We start from the raw sequence: 21,128 nt of genomic DNA on the forward strand, positions 1-21,128 counted from the left end.
ATCTGGGGGTAAATGCTTGATCCAAATCTGCCTGATCATAGTCCATTTCCTAGAAAGTTGGGAATTTAAATGGAGCCTCTTTCTTTCTCTGGTGGATAATGCTATAAAATGTAAAACTTGGGAACTGTCAGTGGGCATATGGAAAGTGGAGGTCTATGAAGAGTATGCTAATAACATATAAAAAATTGAAAGGAAAAAAATGAAGACAGTGGCTCAGCAGTATTAAAATTTTTAGTTCTCATAGCCTCCAAGGTCTACCAAACCCCTGAGCTTCTTGCAATAGTTTAGATTTTCATTTTGAATATGAAATCTTTGAGTCAGGAAACCTCCCCTTCTCCACCAACTGCTGTTTTTGTGAAGCTAATGAAAGCTTGGTTTCTATTAAGTGGGGCTAAAACAATCTTAAATAATATAAGAAAATTATCTGGGAATGTTGGGATTTATTTTTTACTCAAATAGAATTCAAAGTAACCTATCAAAATAAAAAAATTGTGATGGAAAAATATATTAGAAGTTACATTGCATTTTCTCGATTCATTAAAGGGCCTTAGTGATTAATAATTAGTACAAAAACCATATAACTTTATATAAAGACTTATTATTCATGTCTTTATATTTGTACCCAAGAGAGATGGATATATTTCTATATAGGAATATTAATATTTAATGAAATATTGATTTTTTATTACCTATAATTGAAACCATTGTATTTGTAAGATAATCTCTACTTCCTAATAAAAACTTAAAGGAGCTGTTATTGCCAATATTTTCTTATTAGAATCTTAATAAGTAGGACAGTTTTTTTGTTTGTTTGTTTGTTTGCTGATTGTAAGTAAGCACATTTGCTAACTGTACACCATTTCCAAAGCATTCTTCTAGATATTGAGGGTGAGCTAGAAATAAAATGAAATGCATAACTTCTAGTAACTTATAGGATAGTTGTTATGCTAGTTCTTTCAAGCTGCTATAACTCGGTAATTTATAAACAGAAGCTTGTTGTTGACAGTTCTGGAGGCTGGGGAGTCCATGATCAAAGTGTCAACAGATGCAGTGTCTGCTGAGGGCTCACTATCTGCCTCATGGGTGATACCTTTTAGCTGTGTCCTTAAATGGCTGAAGTCAAAGGCCCTCAAACCTCTTTTATAATGGTACTAATGTGATTCATGAGGGCTCTTCCCTCATGACCTAGTTACCTCCAAAGGCCCCACCTCTTAATACCATCATCTTGGAGGTTAAGTTTCATCATATGAATTTTGGGGGGAAACACATTTAGGTCATAGCAGCTGATATGCTTCAATAGATGCAAAAAAATTACATAGTTCAGCTAACTGTTCAGCTAGCAAACAGTTAGCATGCTGTTTGTTAGCATGTTTAAAGCATCTAAATCCTCAATAAAACACTGATGAAGTTGGAGTGGAGTAAATTGTGGGTGTTCTGCAATACAAGTTTTTGTGTCACTTTGAGTGAAGAGAAAGACATAAATTGGTGGTCCGCTGTGTATGTTATACAACAGTATATATCCATTTATTTGCTGTTCCAGATGGAGATAGTAAACTAAAGAACCCAGCTCAGTTATAAATGCTTTTTCCAACTCAAAGCTGATCAGTAGGCTGCCCTTTCTGCCTAGAACAGTTTTTCCCTACCTGACTTCACCATGCCCCACCCCTTGCCACCTCACCCTTAACTCTTGTCCTAACTCCTGCTCATTCTTCAATTCAAGCTGATGAACTCTCCTTCAGAAAGCCTCCTAAAACTGCCCTAGATGCCTGTCAAGGGCAGCCTCTTCCTGCCCCGTGCTGGAATGGTCTCACTCACCTTGAAATTTCTGTTTGTTGACTATTCTTCTGTCAATATACTTTGAATTTCTACAGCATACAGATTATATTCATTTTTGACATACTATTATCAAATTAACATAGTACACTGATGTGGTTTGGCTGTGTGCTCACCAAAATCTCATCTTGAATTGTAGTTCCCATAATTCCCACGTGTCATGGGAGGTACCTGGTGGGAGGTAATTGAATCATGGGGGCTGGTCTTTCCCATGCTGTTCTTATGATAGTGAGTAAGTCTCATGAGATCTGATGGTTTTATAAAGAGGAGTTCTCCCGCACATGCTCTCTTGCCTGCTGCCATATAAGACTTGACTTTGCTCCTCATTCTCCTTCCTCCATGATCGTGAGGCCTCCCCAGCTATGTGGAACTGTGAGTCCGTTAAACCTCTTTCCTTTATAAATTACCCAGTCTCAGATAAGTCTTTATTAGCAGCGTGAGAACAGACTAATACATACACGGAATACAGTTTCTCAATAATAAATAAAGCAGTAATGACTAAATGCGTTTAGGGATTTTGATTAAAAATTACCAGATAGGTGGTTCATGTTAAAGTAGAAGGAAAAGCAGTTTGAATTAAGGCTGAGGAAACACAAAGTTGTTCTGACAATTCAAGCTAAGGATTTGGTTATTATAAAGAATCATAAAATAAATGAATATATTGGTTAGAAGGGATCTTATATTACTTAAATTACCTGACAAATGATAGTCAATAGTGAGGCATGGTATGATATTTGTTGGGGAGATTATAAATCTAAAATAAATAGCACCATGCTTTCTAGCCTACATAGCATACCAACATAAAAATCATAATTAAGAGCAAGATATTTCACATTAGTAACTAATGGGAACAACAGGGCAAAGTTTGCGGCCTAGGCATTAGAAGTAGAACATCACACCAAATGGCAAGCCAGTGGCCAGACATAAGAACTTAGAGTCATTTCTTCTGCCTAGCAGACTGGTGTCCTTGCTTTCCCACCACTTCCTTTAAACAGACCCTTCAGGCATTTGCCTGAAAACTTAAAACTCACACCCTATTCCCTTGTATGTGCTGCTAGTTGCCGTGTGCTCTCTCCTTCTCTCCCTCTGCCTGACTCTTCATCCCTGCCTCCTATGACCCAGGGATGAAGGACTGCCTTCCTGACTCATTGTGCCCTCCCTGCTTAGAATCCATAAGTAAAACCCTGAACTTGTTTAATATTGCAGTGGTGAGTTGAATTTGTGCCTTCCATCTGAAGAACCAGGGGTTACTCCAAGCCAGGTTTTCCCCATGGGGGAAGGGGTGGGCAGACAAAGTTGGGCTCCCAGTGTCAGAGCATTGGTCAGGCAGGCATAAACTTAGCCATGAGTCAGATTAGCCACGAGGACGTTTGCTAGTATAAACAGGTTTCCCATGTGAGGGACCCCCGGTTACAGGGGGGACAACTAGGCATTGGGTCATCTGCCAGATCAAAGAAGTATCCCACAGAAGGCTCACTGTACACCCACATCCAACTCCCTATCATTTCCTATAAAGGCGGGGTTGCTAACTGCTCTGGTACTGGAGCCCCAGTTTAGCTGGGGGCTCTCAAAACAGTAACCTGAATGTAAGCATGGTGTTCTTCTACAGTCCTCATATTGTGGTTAACTGGGCACTTGTCTACTTTAGTTGGAAAAAAGAATAACATTTTATGTAAATTATTATTAATAATGCTTTAATGAACAGCCCCACTGTCCTCTTTATTTTTTTTTTCTTTTAGAATAAGTTATTTTGATTCAGAAAAGACTATTGAATGAGCAGGATTCTTCTGCCTGATTTATGAGGCCTTTAAAATAACAGAATAACCTTCCAATCAGAAAGCAGCACTGTGAATTTAAGATTCAGTCTGTAAGGAGGGCAGAACACTGAACTGCCACTGCACACAGATTAGAAATAAACTGCAATAACTTCCCTTCTGTATTTCTGCTCGAATATAGTATAAGAATGCAACCTTTGGTATAAGTATTTGATTGATTATTCCTAACAAAGATTATTTTTAAAGAGGGCAAAATAGACTTGTTCTTAATTAATAAGGGGGAAATATTGAACTTGGTTCTTTATTTCTGTTAATGAATTTGCTTAAAGTATGAATTTTCTTATACATGTGTTATACTGGAATGCATATTAATTGCATCTGCTGATGTGTGTTTGTGATAATGTGTGGCTGGAATTATGGCTATATAAATATAACATGTTATATTATTTTAATTTGAAATGCATTAGGCATTAGAAAATATAAATTATATAATAAATACCTTTTTTATACCACTCACCCTCAGAAATAAACAATGATGTTATAAGCTTCTTGTACTCAAATGTCAAAATGTTGTTAGAGTATATACTTTGACTGAAATTGCTATGAATTTGAACCTTTATCTATATTAGATATTGTTAAATTTGTCCCCTAAGTTATTTTAACAATGAACATTTCAACCGGCTGAAAATATGTGACTGTAACCTTTATATCATCAACAATACTTGATGTTTTCAGAATCTTGATTTTCTTGCCCTATGTATTGGGTGTGAAATTATATCCCATTGGGCCATTTCCTGATTACTAGGGACAGTGGAGAGGAGGTGGAGAGGTTCAGATTTCCTCTATTTTTAATTGCCTTCTCAAATTATTGCTTTATGTTAGTATTTTTTCTGTATTGATTTCTATGAATTCTTCATATGCTCTGGATAACTAATTCTCTGTCTTGTATATGCTTTGCATATATTTCTGCCAGTCTGTCAATTCTTTTTACTTGAGATAGTGAATATGCAATATTCTTTGGAATTTTCTACAAAAATTACTACATTTTTGTTTTTCATAGTATTTAGTACACCTGTTTTTAGCTTTTAGTGCATAAAAGAGTTATAAATTTTTTCATGAATGAACTAATTTTTTTCAGCACTATTAATTGAATATGCTGCCCTTTCCTCAGGAATTTTCACATCCAATTCTGCTAAAAAGGAGGGGAAGAAAATTTCGGAAGGTCAATTCATGTTTATACATTTAACTAGATTTTAAGCTAAAACAGGAAAGAAAAGAGGGTCAACAGATACCATGATTTTAAAGAATCCTTGGATAGGATGCTAACAAATTTGTAGCCCAAGCGACCATGAAGATTACACAAATACAGAAACATGAAACACTGAGGCAGCAAAGTCAAGTTGAAATGCAATATGAATTGATAAAAATGAGGAATGTTTTAAGGTATTTTATGTACTTCACTTTTTCAGAAAACTACTCAATTTTACTTCGGTTTCTAAATGACTGTAAGAGGTAGAAAGAGTGTATTCTTCAAAGGAATTTTGCAAAAAAAAAAAAAAATTAAGTGATAACACCTAAGTAGCATTGAGCATCCAATGCAGTAAGATGACCTTCTCCTGAAGGGAAATCAGACATCATAGCTACTTTCTAATGCTTACATGAAGAAAATCCTGTAAAGCATTCTTTGAAGATTGAATTTGTAGAAAAGAGAGCAGTAATTTCTTAACAAAATATAAAAAAATCATCAAATTTATGTCTTTAGCTAAAACTTCAAATTTCTACTCTCTTCCATTTTACATAAGTATGAACAAAAAGCAAAAGTGATTGTGAAAAAATATCTTGAATAAAAAATTTTTAAAAAAGGAATTGAATGGAGAATTAGGCAAAATTTTTAGTAAAATTATTACAAAAATACAAACTGATTTCTTTTGTATTTATGTAGAAATATTAAAATTAATATGGAAGTTCTTGATTATGATATCCAGCCAGTTAAGAAATGTGATTAATATGCTGCTTTAACAGACTTGATTTTTATTAATATGAGGCTGTTTTAGAAGTGTATTTTTGTTGAACACAAAATTTTTAAGAAAAGTTTCATTGGGATTCATATACTTTATGACTATGTCCTTGTATTAAATTTGTTAACCTGTGATAAAAAAAGATCAATTATTTGAAATGTTCATTATTTAAAAAATTACAAGACTAATATCCATATGTGGTTATTTATCCATATATTGTCAATTCCTGTTATTACAATTTTTCCAAAATGATCTTTTAAATCTTCTGGTGTTTGATTTAATCAGTGAATCTAATGTGTGATGTCTTTTTGAATACCTTAGTATTCACAAAAATTTTCCTCCAATTCAGTAAAATTATTGGAAAAATTCTTGAACAAATGGATTTAAATACTAACCAATTTCCCATTTCTTTATGGTTATATACTTTTTTATTTTTTGTCGTCTTTTTTTGAGACAGAATCTTACTCTGTTGCCCAGGCTGGAGTGCAGTGGTGTGATCTCGGCTCACTGTAACTCTGTCTTCCAGGTTCAAGTGATTCTCCTGCCTCAGCATCCTGAGTAGCTGGGAATACAGGCACACACCACCACGCCTGGCTAATGTTTATATTTTTAGTAGAGACGCCATTTCTCCATGTTGGCCAGGCTGGTCTCAAACTCCTAACCTCAAGTGATCCACCTGCCTTGGCCTCCTAAAGTACTGGGATTACAGGCATGAGCCACCATGCGCAGCCTATGGCCATATATTCTGAAATATTTAGCAGTTTCTCTGCCAGCAGGGCTATACATTGTATCATTAAATATATGTGAGTATACTTAGAAGTTATGGTCATATAAATTTTATGTAACATGATTGAAATATGTTAGTAATGTATCATCCTATTCCAAACATTTGTTCTGTGAAAATTATTTTATTTTTGCTGCCATTGAAAATATACTGGGCAATAAAATTTCTTAAATTTTATTTAAGAAATGAAAAAAAGTTATTTAAGAAATAAATTTTTATTTAGAAAATTTTATTGCCCAGTATATTTTCAGTGGCAACAAAAATAAAATAATTTTCTTAAATGGGCAAATGCCTCACCAATCCACTGAAAAGAGATTTCTTCAAACCACTTAGAAAGGCGTACTTACTTCCTAACTCATAGGATAGTAGTGAGATTTAAATGGAAAATAATTCACAAACACCAACTTTGGGATATAACGTTCTGAAATACTTATACTATAATTAAAATTGTTATACAATCAGCTAGAACAAAATTAAAGATAAACTATTATTCATAAAACCATGATTCCCATCCACAGTTGTATTTGTTTACTTTTTCTAACCCCATTACCTATCTATATAGACATAATCCTCTTGTTATATTTTTGTCTTAAACTTAAAAATGTATCTTATGAAAACCTATACATATTACTAGACAATTTTAATATTTAATGTCTATATAATATATCAAATAACGTGAATATTTCTATTTGTTTTCTGAATATTTTAAAAATGTTCAGTATCATAAATACTTCTAACGTTAACTTTTCTTGCCACCCCACCATTAGGGAGACTCATGATTTTAAAATCAAGCTTGATAGAATAATGTCACTTCATTGTTGTTTAAATTGCAGTCTAAATAAATAAACATAGATGAATGCATATTTCTCTATAAATTTATATCTGTATATAGATATCTTTATCTATATATACATATTCACTTATAATAAATCTGAACATATTTCTTACCAATTTTACAATAGATTTATATAACATATATAAACTCTGTGGCCATAGTTGCTATAAATATTTTTTATGTAGGCCAAATTCCTTCTTGTTCTGAAAACCTATAAAGGGTTTACTTTCTATATAGTTAAATGTATCTTTTGCTTTCTAATTTCTACTATCACTTCAAAGCATAAAATAAGCATCTTTTAGGAGAGCTTATGAAGCTTCAAATAAATTTCCTCATTTTCTATTATTTAAACATTTTATTGACTCAATACAATTGAAATTTATTTTGATGTTCATCTACATGTGGATTTGCTAATTTTAGTTAAAGAGCACTGTATAAAAATTCTCTTATTTTTTTCATTAAATTGAGATTTTCCCATTTTAAAATATGATAACTATATAGAATCTAATTTCATTTAGAGTAGATATAGATAAAAGAATAGAAGCTACTTACAGCTTTTTATTCTATTCATTTTAGTATCTATTTTTTAATACCACTTCTAATTTCAGCTACTTTGTTGTTATTTCTGAAGATTGAATTAAATGTGTTAAGATTCTTATATCTTTATGTTTTCTTTCATAAATTTGCATTATTAAAAAAGAATTATTTTCACTACACTAATTCATTCAGGATAAAGATTAAATATGACAGTTCTTTCAGGATTATGAAAATTATATTGTGTATTACACTTAGACTTATTCAAACTATGAAAATTAATGGATTTACACCCTCATGAGACATTTTTTCAACTTAAGAAGTAAGATGGTTTTATGGAATTTTAAACTTGATGTAGGGGATACTGATCATTTTGTAAATTAAACACTGGCAAACACTCTCTTATAGGAACAGAATTTTTTTTCTTTTAAAAAATTCTTTTGAAAAGCTACAAATAAAGATACTGTTATGTCAAACAAGGCTTATATTTTACTGAATACTTACTTTAGGAAACTAGCTGACCTGAAGACCCTACTTTGAACCCAAATTGCTCTTTCATATTAGTGGCTCCTCACCCTTTTGGCCTGCTTCCAAACTTTAGAAAATTTTATGTAATGTTCAGCTTACATTAGAAAAAACCTAGCTCATTTTACAGAGAGGTTTTCTACAACACTTGTGCGTGTATGTGATAGAACTACAGTCAAGAAAAAAAATTGAGAGAAATGTTTTCTAAAATGGGATGACTTTAATGAAACTGCTCAGTCTGTACAACAGTATCATGTATTTTACTTGAATGAAGTTGTTAAACAAGATCTCTGTTTACATATACTGTTGTGCAGTTATCAACCCAATCAAAAACTCACTCATTGTTTTTTAATTCAAAAGTGATTAGCAAATGCTGAGAAGTCACCTTATCTCAGTAAAACACAGGTACCAACTCAGAGTAAATATTTTGGTAAACAATTATTCTGTCCTTGCATATTCAGCAGTGTGCTAAATTATGCATAATCTTGCATAAGTAATAAGTGAAGGTAGCTTAAATTCAGCTTTTTTTTTTTAACCTGACCTATTTCTTTCAGTGCTGTTAGCTGCTTAAATCATGTATGAGCTTTCTGTAAAGCTTCAATGAGTAGCTCTGGTAGAGAAACTTCAGTAATAAATTTCAGGAGAAGACAAGTTTTTTTGACAGGCATAATGCAACACATACAGGGTCTGGAACTCACACCCTGGGAATTTAGAGCAATCCTTGCAAAGCAGCTTTTCCCTGTTACATTAATAGAGAAAATGAAGTATGAAAGTCCTCAGGAATTACTGCTAGGTGTAATTTAAATAATTTACTAGAAGACAGTTCAGCACATGCATAGAACAGGGGCATACAGAGTTTGCCATAAGCAGTTTATAAATAAACTATATTCTGCTGAAGTAAGTCAGGCATAAATTATATCTATTCCTTTTGTGGCTATACCCCGTTCCTCACTGTAATAGTTATTTAAAAAAATTTCTGGGTTATGACCTTCTCCTGGAAATCACAGACATTGCCTGCCTTGTACCTTGCTTATGAGCTTCCTTGTGGTTAATGGTTTGGTGGCTATGAGATCAAAGTAAAATTACTGTTGCTGGAAATAAAGAAAAAAATGCATTACATATCTGTAAACAGAATTCCGGAAGAATTTCTTCTCCTGCTTTGGGGTGGGGGAGATTTGTGGCCAAAGACCATTAAAGGGATTCTGGCTATTTTATAAAGGTTTTACACCTTAGAGAGAAAGAAAGAGAACGGTATTTTCTATTTTGTGCCTCGAATATTATGCCTTAAATTATCAAAACAAAATAAAAATGCCAGAAGGAAATATATATAATGAAGACTCAAAATTATGCAGAAACTATTTGTAAAACATGCATATGGAGGTTAAAAAGCTTCCATTCATAGAGTCTTGAGTTATTAAAGAGCAGATGGGCTGTAATGGCAGTAAAGGTTTTCCTCAAATATACTGTTAGTCCTTTGCAGAGAGACTTTGTTCAAGGAAGATGATCTCAAGTGCTTGCTCTACTCGAGCCATCAGATTTTAAATTAGTGTTCTGTGACTTTTACTTTCACTTAGCTTCCTTTTGATAAAGAAAATAGACTCCTTGGAAAATTAGTATAGATTAAGAAGTGAATAGCTATGATGTTACATAAGAAATACAGAAAGATAATGTTCATTCTCATAAATTCACTTTTGTATACATACAAATCACACTTCCTATGTTGCCTTTTGGAGTAATATGCACTGCAGTTCCTCAGCTCTCCATATATATGAATATGTATATGTACTCATTTGATTGATAGATAGAGATCAGAGTTAAAATTTTTGTGGGAATTCATACTCTGTATACAGGGGTTCTAACTAGAACTTATATCCTACACAGAGGGAATAGTGGGGAGCAAAAAAGACAATACTGCAGTGATGATGCTTTTATTCTCAGGATCAATTTTGTAATAATGGCCTCATAATTAGAAAACACCTGAATAGAGGAAAGTATTTTCTGAGCCCTGACCTGGAATGTGGAATGAAAATACACTTTTATTTGTCTTTAATGAAGAACAAAGACTTGATGTAGTTGCCACATGTACATTCCAGTTTGGGCTGTGATTTATTTATTTGATCTTCATATGTGATTCTACGTCTTCATTGGGGGAATATTGCTTGTGGTGATGGTTCTGCATTGAAAAACTTGCACCAGAACCCCAAAATTAGCTATCTGGCTATTATGTGTTAGAACCTGTAACCCCAACTCAGTGCTATAACTAGCTAAATTAAACAGATACAATGGATATGCCTCCTGTAGCATAATTAAGAAAGTTATATAAAACTCCCTGATGCTCATTTTGGCTTGTACTTGCCTGAATACAGGAAGAAATGAAGAAATTCTAAAATATTTCTGTCCTTGGTAGGTAAACAAGATCAACATGTGTGAAATTATAGCTAGAGATTATTGCTAAAATAATTTATAATTTTCTATGTGCCTCATTCTCACAAGTGGAGTACATTCCTATACAGCTATTGTAGATGCTGTAGTCTCACAACGTAGTTTGAGAAATGCTGAAATATTCTCTGCATTTAGGTAAGGGCATTTAAAAACTCTGAGAAAATGCTGTTTTAATATTCAAAAGAAGTAATGTAAGAAATATAAAATATAAATGCTTTTACACCAATATTCATACAAGAATAAAGCTTGATTCTATGAGTGTGAGTGTTAGGTACAGTACTTGTTGATTGGATGTGGGTGGCAAGGTGGGGCAGGGGTAAAGGACTAGTGGTGCCTTATGATGCTGAGGAAGTGAATCTCCATTTGACCACCAGAGAGAATCCTGAGAAATAAGAGCTACGAAGAGGTCCTAGGGTTAATGAAAAGCAGGGGCATATGTCCAAGTTAAAGAAGGTGGTGTCAGAGGAAAATAACAAATTCACAGCTCCACAGTTTTGACTTTGGCCAGTCTGGGGTTGGCACAAACTCAACTTCTTGTCGTTTTAGTTAGTCACTTATAAATCTGCAATGAGAATACATTGATAATAGAATCCTTCCTTATTTGTTGATAGATTTGACACTTATGAAAATCTAGGTCATTTATTACTCTAATAGGAATCATCCCTTCAACATAGCTTCTTTATCAGTGATTGTTTCTATGTTAACATGTTGAACTTGTTACTGTAATGGAAAGTCTGGCAGCTCCTCTCATATTACAATATGAAAGAAATATCCTACAAGAGAAAGAAATCAAGTTAAGCAAGTGCACAGATGCATTATAATCTACCATATAGCCACTTTATAAGATACTTGTGGGTATGTGGTGTGTGTGTGTGTGTATGATATTTGGTATTTTTGATAGTTGTTTGTTTAGTTGGCTATGATGAAGATTTTCTTATGGCAGAAGATTCTCAGAAATGGCAGCATGGCTAATGCCAGGTTTTCTACGTACAGGGAGTTTACCCAATATCTTTTTCTACTTGGGCTCATTGAACTCAAGAGATTCATTGTGGATAAGCAGAAAACAGACATTTTAAAGAAAAAAAAATCCCCTGTTTTACTACTCTCATATAAGGTGCCTGTGAATAAATCTATATATCAATCCAATCAAAAACAGGAGTTTAATAAATAGGACTTTATAAATTTTAGAGGAACCTTTTATTCAGATTCAGGAAATCTGGTGTTAGTCTCATTTCTGTCCCTATGATAGACTCCAAGAAATCTGCATAATTTTAACTTATTTAAAAAACCCAATCAATATACCTTACAAACAAAATAACAAACAAAAAAGTAACTGAATAGCAATATACCATAGTACTATTTTCATTTGTACTCTTTTATAGCACATTGTAGAGACTGACTGAATATAGAATAAATGGAAAGGCCTTTTCTCCTCAGTGTTAGTATAGCTTGTCTCTGTAAAATGAACAAAAGAATCAAGCATTTTTTCTATTTGTTACCTTTCAGAAACTAAATTTTAGTTTACTTATAGCAATGCTGGTATAGCAAATAGTATCTTGGTTCTCCATTCACTCATCTCTTTTTTTTTTTTTTTTTTTTTTTGAGACGGAGTCTCACTCTGTCGCCCTGGCTGTAGTGCAGTGGCGCGATCTCGGCTCACTGCAGGCTCCGCCCCCCGGGGTTCACGCCATTCTCCTGCCTCAGCCTCCGGAGTAGCTGGGACTACAGACGCCCGCCACCTCGCCTCGCTAATTTTTGGTATTTTTAGTAGAGACGGGGTTTCACCGTGTTAGCCAGGATGGTCTTGATCTGCTGACCTCGTGATCCGCCCGCCTTGGCCTCCCAAAGTGCTGGGATTACAGGCGTGAGCCACCGCGCCCGGCCTCTTCTCTTAATTCAAGTAATTTTACATAAGCAACAATGGGGTAGGTACAATGTACCAATTACTGAGTATACTGTGTACCAGAAACTAATGCTGAGGATGTTTGAAATTACTTATGACCTGGAGTTAATCATCAATAGAAATTGTATAATGTAATTTACATTAGCATTGAAACTAGCATTGGATTAACCTTTGGAAAAATTTTCCTTCTAAGGTTCTTCTTTTTATGCATACTCTAACAGTAAGCTCTATGTTTCCAGTCATTTATACAGTAAAATGTAACTTGTGACTTATGCTATTAATTAATAAAAAGTGTTTCTTGAGTCTATAATTGGAACTAGGTTGATATATTGTTACAATTTTCTTTATTCCAATTCTGCTTGAATTAGCTGTAAATAGTAAAAATATAGCATCATTTGAACTCTTTTAAACAATGTTCTTCAGAAAACCATATTTTTATTATAGAATTCAACCTTCAGTAGATTAAATTATGTTAACATGAGATTTCTTCTGAATATGCAATAAATAGGTTGTAGACCTGATTACAAACAGCTTAGTTAAAAGAATTCCATTAACATCATTACAATGATAGAGAAAATAATGTGCAAAATAGAGTCACTGTCATGATCCTGACCTTGTGATACAAATTAAAATAAAGAAAAGTGTCATATTTCTCTGTGGTTCAACTTGGGTTCACCTAATAGAACTCTGACAAAAGCAAATGTTTTGTCACTTACTCTGTTGCCAAGAACATTTTAGTGCATAATTAATGATAATCCATTCCTTAATGTGTGTATATGAATGAACACAAAGTTGTTGCTGGTGCCACAGAAACAGTATCATTTTCAATGTGAAGAGAGCAGCACGATTTCTACTAAAATAATGAGCTGTGGAAAGGATAATGGAAGGTGTCAGGAGCACAATAAACATGATTAGAATGGACGAGGAGAAAAGAACGGTATTCAACACCATCAGGATTTTTCTTTTAGAAAAAAAAGTAAGTCCTTGAAGGGTTTCCATGGCCCTTCTCACTATGTGGTCTATAAATATCATGCAATATGCAGTCTGTTGCTTAGTTTACATCCCTGTCTTGCATGCTGACCCCTTCTTCTCAAATTGACAGACAGTATCTGGTGTTTTCTGGAGCAGTGCTTACTCCTTCACTGTGCATATACATTACTCGGGGGAGGTTAACAGGTAGACTGTAATTCATCAGATCTGAATTAGAGGTGAGGACCAAGATTCTGCTTTTTAAACTAGCTCCCAAGTGATGCCATTTTTTGCTGGTCCATGGATCACACTTTGGCCTCTTCTCAGCCAACACAATTTTCATGGGCAGTTAATCCACTGCCATGACTTAATATATCCTGTATGTTTGTGATTTGTTATGCCTTATCCTCATTCTCAACTCTTCTAATCTTCACAATCTTTAATTTGACATATTAAAAACTAAGCTCATGTGGTCATCCTGAAACCCAATCTTCCTGCTTTATGCTCTGCTTATTATATTAATGATACCATCATTCCTCAGGTTGCCAAAGATGGTCATATCATTCCCATTTTACACTTAATGCTTTGAAAGTTAGGTAGTCTCTTACAATGGGTCTGCTAGTAAAAGTGTCTGTGTCTAAACACATGTTATCTGATTTCAAAGAGTGTGCTCATTTACTGTATATAATTGTCTCTTTCTAGGATAACTTTCCCTTTCTTTCCCACAGATGAACTATACTTTTTTGTAAAATGTATTTCCTATGTGAAACCATTCCCAGTTTTTCCAGGAAGCATAACATCTTCCTTCCTCTATGATTCTATGGAAGTTTGGTATCCACTGTTTTCAAGGAACACATCACAATGCATTTCAACTGTTGGTTGGGTTGCATGTCTCCTCTTACCTTAGAGTGTGAGCTCCTTGAAGTTAAGGATTGTGTCTTATTTATCTGTTATTTTATTAGAAATAAGGAAATACTCCATTGTTTTAAAAATTTTAAAAATGATATAAAAATATAGAAAAAAAATTTCTTCTTCCAAATTCCTCTCTCTAAATCTCACTTCTCTGCATTTAGGTAACCATTGAAAATACATAAAATTAAATAGAAACATAGAGAAAAAAAAGAAAATCCATATTCCAAATACTCTTTCCGAATCCCGCTCTGCATTTGGGTAACCATTGTCATTAGTTTGGCGTGCAGTTCTTGAAAACGTTGTCTATGGACATTTATTTATATACCTATATATAATCTCCATCTCTACATAGCTATAAGCATATATACATAAACACATAGTTTAAAAATTGGATGATGTGCATATTATTCTGTAACTTGCTTTCATTTGCACTAGTGGTATATCTTGGGCAACTTTTTTATACTACATATATATATATATACACACACACACACAGACACACAATATTCTTTTAAAGAATATAAGTGAATCCATGGTATAGAGTTATAATGTTTTAATCATTTACATATGTAGAGAGATAATTTAAATGTTTAGTATTTTGCTATTACATGTAAAACTGAAAAAAAAATATTTTATTGTTTTCATCCCTGTACAAGTATTTCTCTATAATAGATATCAGACTTGATGTCACTGATTCAAAGATATATGTCTACAATGTTGATACATACAACCAAATTATCTGCTAAGTAGTCTGTGCCAATTTATACTGACAAATAGAAGAGCCATGATTTTTTACTAAAACATTTTTGCTCTCAGCCACATTAGGTCTTATCAAAACTATTAATTTTTGCCAACAAAATGGGTGAAAAATTATGCCTCATAATTATATATTTTTTAATTTCTCTGATTACCTATGATCTTAGGATTTTTCTGGAAATGCTTTGGCTGTTTGAATGTTTTCTCTATGATGGCTGTTCTTACTGTTTGTCATTTTTCTTTGGGTTGTTTTCCTGGTTTGCAATGATTTTCAGAAGTTCTCTATATATTTAAGATATTAATGCATTTTTATATGTTACAAATATTTTTCTCAGTCTTTAAAAAATGTGTTTAAAATGTACTTTACATAAAACATTTTTTATTTTTGCATATCCAAATTTCACATTTTCTATTATTTTATCTTTATGTTTGTTGTTTTATTGCTTATATCTATTTTACTTCTTTAGTTCCTTGTTTATTTCAGAGTTATTATGTTACTTTACATACAGTAAGAATTACCACTTACAGGTATATACTTGGATGAGTTTCATTAAACATAAGTAGTTTCATAACCACAACCACAGTGAAGATATAGAATGCTTTTGTTACTGCCAAAAAGTGAACTTATTCCCTTTGTAGGCAATCGCTAACCCCCTGGCAACCACTTATCTGACTTCTCTTCCTATTCCTTTATTTTTTCCATTATGGAATATAAATAGGGTCATTCAGTATGCAGGTTTTGGTAGTGATTTTTAAATTCATCCATGTTGTGCATATTTCAACAGCTTATTCTTTTTATTGTTCAATAGTACTCTGTTACAAAGATGAACCAGAATTTCTTTTATCCATTGACCAGTTGATGGATATTTGGGTTGTTTCTATGTTTTGGCAATTATAAATAAATTATTATATACAGTTATTACAGGTCTTTGTGTGGACAAATGTTTTCATCTTATTGGTTAAATAACTGGGAGTGACATTACCGGGTTTTATAGTTAGCTAAGATGCCTATATTGTTTTTCGTTTTCACCAGCAATATGTGAGAGTTGCTGTTATTCCTCATCCTTGTCAGGACTTGATATCGTCAGGTTGTTTGTTCAGCCATTTTACGTGGGTAGTAATATTTATTTTTGGCTTCGCTTTGCATTTCTATAAAGACGAATGATGATGAGAATCTGTTCATGTATTTATTTACTACCTGTACCTCTGAATAGAAGTGTCTATTAGGCCAGACACTGGCTCAAGCCTGTAATCCCAGCACTTTGGGAGGCCGAGATGGGTGGATCATGAAGTCAGGAGTTTGAGACCAGCCTGGCCAACATAGTGAAACCCCATCTCTACTAAAAATACAAAAATTAGCACACGCCTGTAGTCCCAGCTACTCGGGAGGCTGAGGCAGCAGGAGAATGGCTTGAACCCAGGAGGCGGAGGTTGCGGTGAGCCAAGATTGTGCCATTGCATTTCAGCCTGGGCAACAGAGCAAGACTCTGTCTCAAAAGAAGTGTCTGTTCAAATTTCTCCCCTTTAAAAATATTATATTGTTACTTTCCTTATTTTTGAGTTGAGGAGTTTTTCTGGATACCTTTATCCTTTATCCCGTAAGTGTTTTGCCAGTATTTTTCCCTGGTCTGTGCCTTGCTGGTTTTGCTGGGATTTTGTTTGTTTGTTTGTTTTCTTTTCATTTTTTAACACTTTTTTTCAAAGAGCAGATGTTTTTAATTTTAAGAAGTCCAATTTCTCCAATGTTTCCTTTATGCTTGCTTTCTATATTCTGCTTAACATAACCCAAAGTCACAATGATAACTTTTTGGGTATGTTTGCTTTTAGATTAAATGTTTTAGTGTTTTAGTCTTTACATTTAGGTCTAGGGTCTGTTTTTAGTTTTGTTTCATACGGTGTGAGGTGAGTATGCAGGTTCATTTTCTGTCAGGTGTCCAGTTGTCCTGACATGATTTACAGAAAAAAACATATTTCTCCATTAAAATATCTTGACACTTGTCACATATCAACTAAGCATCTATATTGTATTATTTATCTGTGGTTGTATAACAGATTACCACAAAATTTAGTGGCTGCAAACATTAAATATTTCTTAGCTCACATTTTTTGTGGGTCAGGGACCCAGAAGCAGCTTTACAGCGTAACTTGGCCAAAGCCTTTTACGAACCTGCAATCAAAGTTTTGGCTAGGGCTTCAGTCAAGACTCAAACAAGGGAAGATCTGCTTCCAAGCCTATTCATATGGCTATTAGCAGGACTTAGGTCTTCAAAGGATACTGAGCAGAGATACCAGTTCCTTGCTAAGAGGGCTTCTCCGTAGAGATAGCTGGCTTCCCTCAGAGTGAAAGATCCATTCACCAATTACTTCCACCATCTACTGAGATGATTCTATGTTTCTTTTTCAGTCTCTTGATATTGGCTGATGTTTAATACACTGACTGAATTTTGAATGTTGAACCAACCTTGTATGCCTGGAATAAACCTGAATGGTCATAATGTATTTGGTACATAATATATTTGATAAACGATGCGTTTGGTACATAATGTATTTGGTAAATAATGCATGTATACACACACAAACTTATACACTCACACACAGTAATTATATATATTTTATATACACACACACACACATATATGTACTGTGGGGGGAATAGATTAGGGCCACAGGTAATCCTGACCATAAATTATTAGTTATGGTTTCCAAGTGTTTAAAGGCAATAGCAGTTTTCTGACTAGTGTATTTAGAAATGAAAAGATGTCTTTTCCATCAAAGTGTCAGTTAGGTAACCAGGCAAGACAGAAATCAAACTCATCAAGAGAAGCAGGTGTATATTCTGAATATTGTGAGTAAAAAATTTACAGAATTTGACCCTTAGAAAGTATCATTTCTAAGGACATAGGGAAATGAGAACTTCAACGTGCATTTTATGAGATAATTAAAGAGGAATGGATAATACTGCAAGCCAGTTTGTTGGTTGTCAATAATGTTGGGCGACAACATTAATGAAGAATAAGACAGGGCAATTGTATATATGTATTATATATATATATATATATATATATACTATATGTAATATATTAATCTAAGTATTAACATTTATTAACATTGATACTTATATGTTATATATTTATATAATCTGTATTAACATATATTAATTATCTATATTAATAGAAAATCATATTAAAAAATTATTTCAGGACTGAAATTAGTTTATCTAACTTTAAAGTTACAGTATCAACTTGCAAACCGTCTTATCTTTTTAGACACTTCTACAGTTATTTGTTCCTAAACTGCAACCTCTTTCCTTTTTTGTTTTCTCTCATTTTTCTTTCATTCCTTTTTGAACTCTTTTAAAAATATTTTCAGACCTTTAGTGTTTTTCTGTTTCCAGTTATATCCTTTTATTCCCTTGAATTTAATTTTGAAATTCTTTCTTAGATTACAAATATGTATCGTGTTCATTCAACAAATATATATATCAAGAATTTACTGCCAAACAGTAATACAGAAAAATAGGCAAAAATCTCTTCTCTTTCCTGAAGATTACATTCTAACACATTAGTAATGGTAATAATGTAATAATAATGAACAACATTAAAGTGAAAGTATATTAGATAATACATTCTATGAAATAAAAGCAAAAGTGAAGCAGGGTTGTGGGATGAGGAGATAAGGAGAAAGGCAGGTTTCAATTTTAAATAAGGTCGTCAGGGTAGAGCTCATTGAGCAAATATCCAAAGGAGATGAAGGTGTCATTTGAGCAAATATTTTTTTTTTATTATACTTTAGGTTTTAGGGTACATGTGCACAATGTGCAGGTTTGTTACATATGTATCCATGTGCCATGTTGATTTCCTGCACCCATTAACTCGTCATTTAGCATTAGGTATATCTCCTAATGCTGTCCCTCCCCCCTCCCCCCACCCCACAACAGTCCCTGGAATGTGATGTTCCCCTTCCTGTGTCCATGAGTTCTCATTGTTCAATTCCCACCTATGAGTGAGAAAATGCGGTGTTTGGTTTTTTGTCCTTGCGATAGTTTACTGAGAATGATGTTTTCCAGTTTCATCCATGTCCCTACAAAGGACACAAACTCATCATTTTTTATGGCTGCATAGTATTCCATGGTGTATATGTGCCACATTTTCTTAATCCAGTCTATCGTTGTTGGACATTTGGGTTGGTTCCAACTCTTTGCTATTGTGAATAGTGCAGCAATAAACATACGTGTGCATGTGTCTTTATAGCAGCATGATTTATAGTCCTTTGGGTATATACCCAGTAATGGGATGGCTGGGTCAAATGGTATTTCTAGTTCTAGATCCCTGAGGAATCGCCACACTGACTTCCACAATGGGTTGAACTAGTTTACAGTCCCACCAACAGTGTAAAAGTGTTCCTATTTTTCCACATCCTCTCCAGCACCTGTTGTTTCCTGTTTTTTTAATGATGGCCATTCTAACTGGTGTGAGATGGTATCTCACTGTGGTTTTGATTTGCATTTCTCTGATGGCCAGTGATGATGAGCATTTCTTCATGTGTTTTTTGGCTGCATAAATGTCTTCTTTTGAGAAGTGTCTGTTCATGTCCTTTGCCCACCTTTTGATGGGGTTGTTTGTTTTTTTCTTGTAAATTTGTTTGAGTTCATTGTAGATTCTGGATATTAGCCCTTTGTCAGATGAGTAGGTTGCAAAAATTTTCTCCCATTCTGTAGGTTGCCTGTTCATTCTGATGGTAGTTTCTTTTGCTGTGCAGAAGCTCTTTAGTTTAATTAGATCCCATTTGTCAATTTTGGCTTTTGTTGCCATTGCTTTTGGTGTTTTAGACATGAAGTCCTTGCCCATGCCTATGTCCTGAATGATTCTTGTAGGATTTTAATGGTTATAGGTCTAACATTTCAGTCTTTAATCCATTTTGAATTAGGCAGATCATCGAGACAGAAAGTTAACAAGGATATCCAGGAATTGAACTCAGCTCTAAACAAAGTGGACCTAATAGACATCTACAGAACTCTCCACCCCAAATCAACAGAATATACATTTTTTTCAGCACCACACCACACCTATTCCAAAATTGACCACATAGTTGGAAGTAAAGCTCTCCTCAGCAAATGTAAAAGAACAGAAATTATAACAAACTGTCTCTCAGACCACAGTGCAATCAAACTAGAACTCAGGATTAAAAAACTCACTCAAAACCGCTCAACTACATGGAAACTGAACAACCTGCTCCTGAATGACTATTGGGTACATAATGAAATGAAGGCAGAAATAAAGATGTTCTTTGAAACCAACGAGAACAAAGACACAACATACCAGAATCTCTGGGACACATTCAAAGCAGTGTGTAGAGGGAAATTTATAGCACTAAATGCCCACAAGAGAAAGCAGGAAAGATCCAAAATGGACACCCTAACATCACAATTAAAAGAACTAGAAAAGCAAGAGCAAACACATTCAAAAGCTAGCAGAAGGCTAGAAATAACTAAAATCAGAGCAGAACTGAAGGAAATAGAGACACAAAAAACCCTTCAAAAAATTAATGAATCCAGGAGCTGGTTTTTTGAGAAGATCAACAAAATTGATAGACCGCTAGCAAGACTAATAAAGAAGAAAAGAGAGAAGAATCAAATAGATGCAATAAAAAATGAAAAAGGGGATGTCACCACCGATCCCACAGAAATACTATCTACCATCAGAGAATACTACAAACACCTCTATGCAAATAAACTAGAAAATCTAGAAGAGATGGATAAATTCCTCGACAAATACACCCTCCCAAGACTAAATCAGGAAGAAGTCGAATCTCTGAATAGACCAATAACAGGCTCTGAAATTGT

Source organism: Nomascus leucogenys, chromosome 3 (genome assembly GCF_006542625.1).
Source record: "Nomascus leucogenys isolate Asia chromosome 3, Asia_NLE_v1, whole genome shotgun sequence".
Taxonomy (NCBI): Eukaryota; Metazoa; Chordata; class Mammalia; order Primates; family Hylobatidae; genus Nomascus; species Nomascus leucogenys.